Here is an 8,890-nt window from a genome sequence, read left to right as displayed (position 1 = left end):
GATGTGGAATTCACACTTCTCGAGCTTGAGATAAAGGTGATGGTCTCTGAGGTTTTGCAGGACTTGGCAGACATGCTCCTCATGCTCCCTCAGGTCAATAGAATAGATGAGGATATCGTCGATATAGACGATGACGAACTTTATAAAAAATTCACTAAATACCTCATTCATGTAATTTTGGAAGACGGAGGGTGAGTATCACCCGATATTCATAGTGACCTGAGGGAGGGATGAAGGCTGTCTTCCACTCGTCTCCCTTGCGAATGCAAATGAGGTTGTAGGCACTTCTGAGATCGAGCTTGGAGAAGATGGTGGCCCCACGGAGCTGTTCAAGGGCGGATGGGACCAGAGGAAGAGGATAACTTAATTTGACGGTCTAAGAATTAAGGTGACGGTAGTCGATACACTACCTGATGTAAGCCTTCGTCCTTCTTGGCCACGAAGAAAGCGAAGCGTCAGGGGAGGTCGATGGATGGATAAACCCTTGTTGTAGCGCTTCGTAAAACGTACTCCTCCATGGCCTTTTGTTCCGGGATGGACAGAGGATAGATGCGGCCCTTCGGTAGAGTAGCCCCAGGCAGGAGGTCGATGGCGCAGTCCCATGGCCGATGGGGTGGTAGTTTGGTAGCCAACCGCTTACTAAAGACATCCTGGAACGCCCGGTAACCTGGGGGAATGGCCACGTTGACTTGAGTTTCGGGACTCTCTACTGAGGTGGAGTGGACAGGTAATGAGGAAGGAACTGACGATGATGATGGACCTTTTCGGCAAGGACGATGAATACACCGATCTAAGCAGTTCTCACCCCATTGCAGGATCTCTCCGGTGGACCAGGGAATATGCGGCTGGTGTAATATAAGCCAGGGGCAAGGTGATGTCCACGGTTGACTCCTCCAGCACCATGAACGTGATGGTTTCCTCATGCAGATGACCAACGCGTAGTGTAAGTGTGAGGGAGAAATGACAGACACGACCTCGGCCCAGCGGTTTTCCCTGAATGGTGGTGATTCTGAGGTCGATGGGACAACGTTAACGTTGGGCGGTTAGCTTTTCGAGGGTTTGCTGACTGATGAAGTTTCCCACCGACCCGGAGTCGATGAGGGCTTGTGCTGCAACAAATGAGTGAGAATTACGAACGAATACTGGTGTCTTGGTAAGGTTTGCCGTTAAAGGAGGTAATTAGATCGTACTCACCGCTGGCTGAGTGGGTCACACGGGGCAGGTCGTAATGCCATGTCCATCTCCCCCACAATACAGGCACAGATGTTGTATATCCTGCATTGGCGTTCGGTTTTGGTGAGGTGGTATGAGTCGATCTGCATAGGTTCAGGTGCTGGAGGTGTGACAGATGTTTGAGCGGGCGGAGGATCGGCAGTGGGTGAGGAGAGGCCACAGGCAGATAACTGTTTTCTGGATGAGGGCCTCTAAGCCCTTGGCGTCCTCATAGAGCACAATAAGTTGCTTGACTTTAGCGAGGAGGCCGTGGCGAAAGGCGGTGACGAGGGCTGATTCATTCCATCCACTCATACAGGCCAGCTTGTGGAAGCGCAATGCATAGGAACTCGTTGTCTCTCGTTTGCCTTGGCAAATAGAAAACAGTTGATCATGGACAGATAATTCGGCAGTTTGTTGACCAAATACCTCTTTAAGATGAGTGCAGAAGGCGGTGGTTGAGCCGATGACGGGGGTATTCGCTTCCAATAGCGACTGTGCCCACTGTAGGGCTCGGCCTGAGAGTAATGAGATGATAAACACCACCCGGCCTCTCTCGCTGTGAAACAGATGGGAGTTCGCTTCTATATACAAGGAACATTGCAAGAGAAACTGTGGTGTGGCAAGCAGCGGGGCGAGGGACCGCGAGAGCGGGCCGGTGATTAATGTCAACGAGTGCCAGCTGCGTGGCACACCGGTCTCGTCTCGCGGCCATGTGACGGGAGCATAAAAGGAGGAACATTGCAGCGGAAGACGAGAGAGGACCAGGCCTGGATTTTATGTTATGTTTTTGTGTTATTATGTGTTTGTGGGCAGTCGTCCGTGAGGGGCTGCCCACGTGTTATTTTGTGTGTGTTCGCGGGCAGTCGTCCGTGAGGGGCTGCCCGCGGTTTTACTTTCATTTTGTTTATTTATTTTGAATAAATGTTTTTGAACGTTCGCCGGTTCCCGCCTCCTTCCTTCCCATCTACGAACATCGTTACATTGGTGCCAAAACCCGGGGGGAAGGAGGGACATGCTGTCGAAGAGCCCTCGCTGCTGAGGGGGATCGCGGTGCTGGAGGTCGGGCAGCGCGGATGAATGAGGACCGCGAGGGCTGCCCGAGGCGATGGTGCTGGAGCGATATAGGTGGGACAGATACCTCGCTGCCGTGCCCCTGGGTCGAGGTGGGGTGGCTGCCGTCCGAGAGGGAGCGGAGGAGTCGCCGCGCTTGCCGTGAGCCGGAGCCTGCTGCCATCCGCCTGAGAGGGGAGGAGCAGGGAGCGCGGGGCTCGCTGCCGGGTCCCTCGGAAGGAGGAGTCACCGCCGGCCGCCAGGGGGCGGAGGAGGATCGAGCTGCCCACCAGGCGTCCAGTGCCATCGCACAGCATCGCGAGGAAGAGCCTCTCGGCGGGCGGAGGGCCGAACGGCAGTGTGTCTGGGAACCGGACCAGAATTTTTTTCTCGTTCTTTTTTTTCTTTTCCCTCTCTCCCCTCTCTCTTCCGCGGGCTCCTCGTGCTCCCGTCTACATTTCTCTCGCCTCTCTGTCCTTACCCCCAGGTGCCGCGGCCGCCGTGATCGCCCCCCCCCCGGGAGAGGGGGGGGGGGAGTAGAGCGCAGTCTCGGGAGTGCCCCCCGGCCTGCGAGGGGCGATGGGGGTATGTGGTGTGGCAAGCAGCGGGGCGAGGGACCGCGAGAGCGGGCCGGTGATTAATGTCAACGAGTGCCAGCTGCGTGGCACACCGGTCTCGTCTCGCGGCCATGTGACGGGAGCATAAAAGGAGGAACATTGCAGCGGAAGACGAGAGAGGACCAGGCCTGGATTTTATGTTATGTTTTTGTGTTATTATGTGTTTGTGGGCAGTCGTCCGTGAGGGGCTGCCCACGTGTTATTTTGTGTGTGTTCGCGGGCAGTCGTCCGTGAGGGGCTGCCCGCGGTTTTACTTTCATTTTGTTTATTTATTTTGAATAAATGTTTTTGAACGTTCGCCGGTTCCCGCCTCCTTCCTTCCCATCTACGAACATCGTTACAGAAACCCACTGCAATCCTCCGCCGCGCTGCTGTAGGTCGCTGGTCGGGCCATGGGACTTACGCAGGCAGCTGATGAAGTAACGGGTGCCGATGGTGCAGGTGATGACACGCTAGCTTGAGTCGCGTTGGAGGAAGTGTTGTGAACCAGTGAGGACCGTACTGCGTGAACCAGCGTGGTGAAGTGGTCTGCATTGCGGTCCCCGCCTGTGTCCGAAGAGCTCTGCATTGGGTCTGGTCTTCTGTCAGACACAGATGTGGACACAGAGGGATTAGTGCAAGTGCAAAGTTTATTATCAGAGGTTACAGACACAGGTGATATTTAGAAGGGTGATGACACTCAGATGAAGGACGATGAAGGTGAAGACGATGATGATGATGATGATGATGATGATGATGATGATGATGATGGTGATGGTGATGATGGTGAAGATGAAGAAGACGAAGAGGGGTATAGGCTTCGGATGAGGGCTTCGATGACGGACAGGTAGTCGAGGTTGGATCAGTGCAAGACCAGACAGTGACTGTGAAGGTTGATATAGGGTGACTGGTGATGATGCCCAGGTGTTCAGAATGCTGGTGATGGTCAACGAGTGGCCTTGGCAGTGTCTGATGGCTGTGAGGGCGTGACAAATATAGTTGATATAGTTAATTTAGTTTAGTAATTACATTTATTTGGATATTTAGTTGAAATTTTAGTGTCCCCAACTGGGCAAGTCAAGCCAAAGGCGACAGTGGCAAGAAACCAAAACTCTATCAGAGCATGATGGAGAAAAATAAACCTTGGGAGAAATCAGACTCAGTCGGGGTGCCAGTTCTCCTCTGGCCGACGAACAAACAGTGTAAGATTATTATTCTGGCAACCTTACAGTTCAGAAGTTATATTAGATCTGAATATTCTTAAGATCGGAGTCATTACGGCGGAGACTGATTTATTGAAGATGACGTGTCAATTAAACAATTAATAGGAATATTCGGATCGGAGAAATCACAAGAGACAGGTTTATTGAGGATGTTTACAGGGAGAGTTTAATTGACACGCTCTCTGCAGACATTTCAGGGATGCATTGGTCATGTCCAAGTGCAGGTCCACCATCTGATCTGGATACAGCCTGGATCTGGCTGACTGATCTCGGGAAAAACAGGGAGACTAACATTATTACAGATGCTATTATTTTTATGATGTAACGAGTACACCAGGTGATTATGGGGTGTGTTCCCGGTTCCGGCTGGCCTAGTTAATGCAGCCTAACAATCATTTAACTTTATTTGAATTATATAAATAAAAAATGTTTAATGAGTATGCCATAGTAAAGATGTAGCGCGGCCACATAAAAGGGGGATATATATATACTGCCGTTAATTCATTTTAATTATGAACATAAGACAGCTGTTTTGTATATTTCCCCCTGTCGTATTTTGCCCGGAAATGTGTTTGTTCCCGTTCTTACTCAAGCGAGACTTCTGTCGGGAGCGCCAGGGAATCCCTGTGACGTCATGATGACAGCTGATGTGGCACATCTGATAAAAGAAGCCGGCTTACAAGCGCTCGGGAGAGGACGCTCTCAGTAATAACTGGATTACGCGATTGGCCGATCGAAACACAAGAGTTTAGTTGTCACAGTCTGTGGATAGTTATCTCCCTAAGGAAATAAGGTTGGACTATTTCTCGTTGGGGATCCAACACAGGATAACGCTCTTCTTCATCGAGCTCCCGGACTATAAACTGTACCGGTGAGGCCGATCACTTACTCATTCACTCACTCACTCACTCACTCACTCACTCACTCACTCACTCACTCACTCACTCACTCACTCACTCACTCACACCACTCAACCAACTATTTCACTCAGTCAATTAACCAACCAACTCATTCAACCCACTCAACTAACCAACTCCCTCACTCAACCAATCAACCCACTCAACCCACACACTCACTCAACCCACACACTCCCACAACCCACTCACTCACTCACTCACTCACTCACTCACTCACACACTCACACACTCACACACACACACACACACACACACACACACACACACACACACACACACACACACACACACACACACACACACACGTTGGTCTATGTGGTTTACAGGGACTCTCCATAGGCGTAATGGTTTTTATACTGTACAAACCGTATTTTCTATCCCCTTACACTGCCCATAAACCTACCCATCACAGGAAACATTCTGCATTTTTACTTTCTCAAAAAAACATAATTTAGTATGTTTTTAAGGACATTTGAATTATGAGGACATTTGATATGTCCTCATAAACCACATTTATAGGGTAATACCAGTGTAATACCCATGTAGTTATACAAATTTGTGTCCTCATAAACCACATAAACAGGCTCACACACACACACACAGGACCTGAACAGGATTTTCGAAACATTTTTTCTTACCTTTGTTTATATTGTATATATTGGTTGTTTGGGGTTTCTGGTTCAATACACTTTGGGTTGACATCTATACGGTTGTTGTGAGAAGTTTATCTGAGCACCTTTTAAAAGAGGGTTAAAGAACCGTGTTAATTGTGTAAACTGCCTTTACCAGGCTGAGTGTTACAAAGAGATGTGTTTTTAGTCTAGACTTAAACTGGATTTAAACTGACAGTTTAAGTGTGTCTGCTTCCCGAACAATATTATTACTATTTCTACTTTGTTCTTAAATTGTTATTGTTAACAACATCAACATTGCGTGACCTTGTGTAGGCTACTTAGTGTGTATTAGCATTACCTGTAGATTTCAATTTCAGTACAGTCTAATCTTTTGCTGTTGACTACGGGTGAATCTCCAGTTGTCACTCATTGTCATTTGGACCTTTCTAGATTAAAATCCGGCATCCAAATGATACATTTAATTATTCCAGCAGCTGTGAGAAAAGGCTATACATGATGCCACCTGCAGCATCCTCACATGTGATAGCTGGACTCGTCATGTGACATAATGAGGTAAAGACGGGCGCCATCCTATGGAAAGCTACCAGTACCGCTCAGATTAGAACACATTATTACAAGATTACCACTGTGAATCGGGATATGGTAAGGAGATTGTTTTGAACAATGACTGGTTATGTACTTGCTCAAAAATGTATTTTGGACCATTTTAACCCAAAAAAGTTACAGACAGCAGCTTTAAGTTAATATAATACAACATGGTAACACTTAACAATAAAGTCTCATTTGTTAACATTAATGTATTAACTAAAATGAACTAACAATGAACAATACATATGCTACAGTATTTATTTATTAATCTTTATTAATGCTAGTTAATACAAATAAAATTGTTCATTTTTATTTAGTTCATGTTAGTTCTCAATGCATTAATTAATGTTAAAAAATATAACTTTTGATTTGAATAATGTATTAGTAAACGCTGTGAAACACTGCACAAATATATTCATTCTTACTTCATTATAACTAATATTAATGTTAACTAATGAAGTCTTATTTTAAAGTGTTAACCATATAATTATAACATGAAATCTGAATGGAATGGCTGCTTTTCTGTTTAATCTCTTTCAAAATGTCTTAATACAAAGTCAAGTTCAAGTTGAGGCAAGTTCAGCAACTTCATTCGCCTGCTGATCACAGATAGTTTTTTAAAGCATTGACAGATTCTATGTTAGATTCACCTTTATATATTGTATCTGCTAGTGATGAAACATTACTTAATATGCACATCATGACCATGTTAGTATTAGAACACATTACACACTACACATTACAAATGCAATTAATTAATTTATTAAATGCTTTCAATACTTGTTTTCCTGCACTGAATGAGGGCTTGTCATGGGTCTCTAGGGGAGATTGTTGATGTCGGGCATCATGACGAACATCTAACGCCACCTAGAGGAAATCCGGGAAGTAGCCCAAACAATAAATTCCAGCTAGGGAATTATTCATTATAAAACCAAAAATCAGTGGAAGAGGCTTTTGGATAAAGGTTTGGGAATCAATTATGGTGAACAAACTGTGAGCATAAAGCATTTTATGTGCTAGTTTTTTTTAATGTTTATTTTTTAGTTTTATTAAAATAAACAGATTTTCTTTCTTTCTATCTATCTATCTATCTATCTATCTATCTATCTATCTATCTATCTATCTATCTATCTATCTATCTATCTATCTATCTATCTATCTATCTATCTTTCTTTCTTTCTTTCTTTCTTTCTTTCTTTCTTTCTTTCTTTCTTTCTTTCTTTCTTTCTTTCTTTCATTCTTTCTTTCTTTCTTTCCTTTTTATACCTATAGACAAACCTACAACACTGACCCAGGGGTTCTGGGTTGAAATAAATGTTTTCTTAGCGATAGCTGATATTTATACTAAGTGCAAATAGCTGTAGATGTTAAGTGAAATAGCATACTAAGTGAGTGATATATTCTATTACACCATGTAAAAGTAGTTATTTGCAATATGTGTAAATAGTAATTAGACACTATTTATATTTTATTTTGACAGATGCATATCATTTGCAATAAAAGCCCTCCCTACAACCTCCTACCCCTTACCCTACCCAATAAATGCTTTTATCAACATTAAACATTTCATCATGCACTTTATTTCTATTGTCTTAATTTTTATTAAAAGTAAATTCCATTCCCATTTGTGGTAGGAAAAGAGAGAAGAGCGAGGTCTGCAAAAGGCGGATTCGAACCCGGGTCGATCACACCAAAACCTAGATCTTTAAGTCTAATACTTTAATGACTATGCCACTGAAATGTTAAAATATAAAAATGTTATTTTTTTAAATTATGTTTTTCCCAAAGAGGCATTGTTAGGCAGAATTAGTACGAATATCACTTGCCAACAAGGCACGCTAATTGTAGTTGGTGTAAATAGTAAAAATTTAGTTTTTGACTATTTCAATATGACCTTAATTAAAAAATTCCTATATATTATTATCTGATATATATATATAACACCTTAACCTTTTTATACCTCAAAAACAAACTTGACTTGTGTCAAGAAATGTAAGAATTTATGCATGAATGAACCTAGACATAATCAATAGCTCAGTACAAACTGTAATTGTTAAATCCTTCTTGTGCTGGACAGAATATCAAACAGTCTAAGACCAGGAAGTCAAGGACAATGCCTAGTTAAAGGTCAGACTTTTAGTTTAACTTTTGCTTTTTTACATTGCTGTAGATTATTTACACTTATTACATTATATAACATCATTTTGTCATTTGCTTTACCTTTTGTTGCCTTTTTACACTTAAGAGTACATATAATAATATGTATAATAATAATAATAATAATAATAATAATAATAATAATAATAAATTAAAATATATTAAAATATACATTATATAAATGTAATAATAATAGCTCTTTAAATAAACACATTAAACATTTGAGTTTTTCCAGACTTTTGTTGACTAAATAATTTCATACTTTCGATTAAAACTTTAAATTGTTCTACAGTTCCAGAAATAGAATTTTGATGAATGTGCATATATTTTGAGGAATTACGTAAACAGAGAGGGGAAGATTTTGCAGCTGATATTAGTACGAGAGGATAACATCTGTCAGACATAGTCACTGAACATCATCTTATTCATCTTCCACAATGCCACAATCATTATGAAGAAAACGACTGTGTGAAATATATTCCCAATGACCATTCAAGACGACAAAAATC

Source organism: Pseudorasbora parva, chromosome 13 (genome assembly GCF_024679245.1).
Source record: "Pseudorasbora parva isolate DD20220531a chromosome 13, ASM2467924v1, whole genome shotgun sequence".
Taxonomy (NCBI): Eukaryota; Metazoa; Chordata; class Actinopteri; order Cypriniformes; family Gobionidae; genus Pseudorasbora; species Pseudorasbora parva.
The sequence above is the reverse complement of the archived record's forward strand: the minus strand, read 5'-3'. Positions refer to the sequence as shown.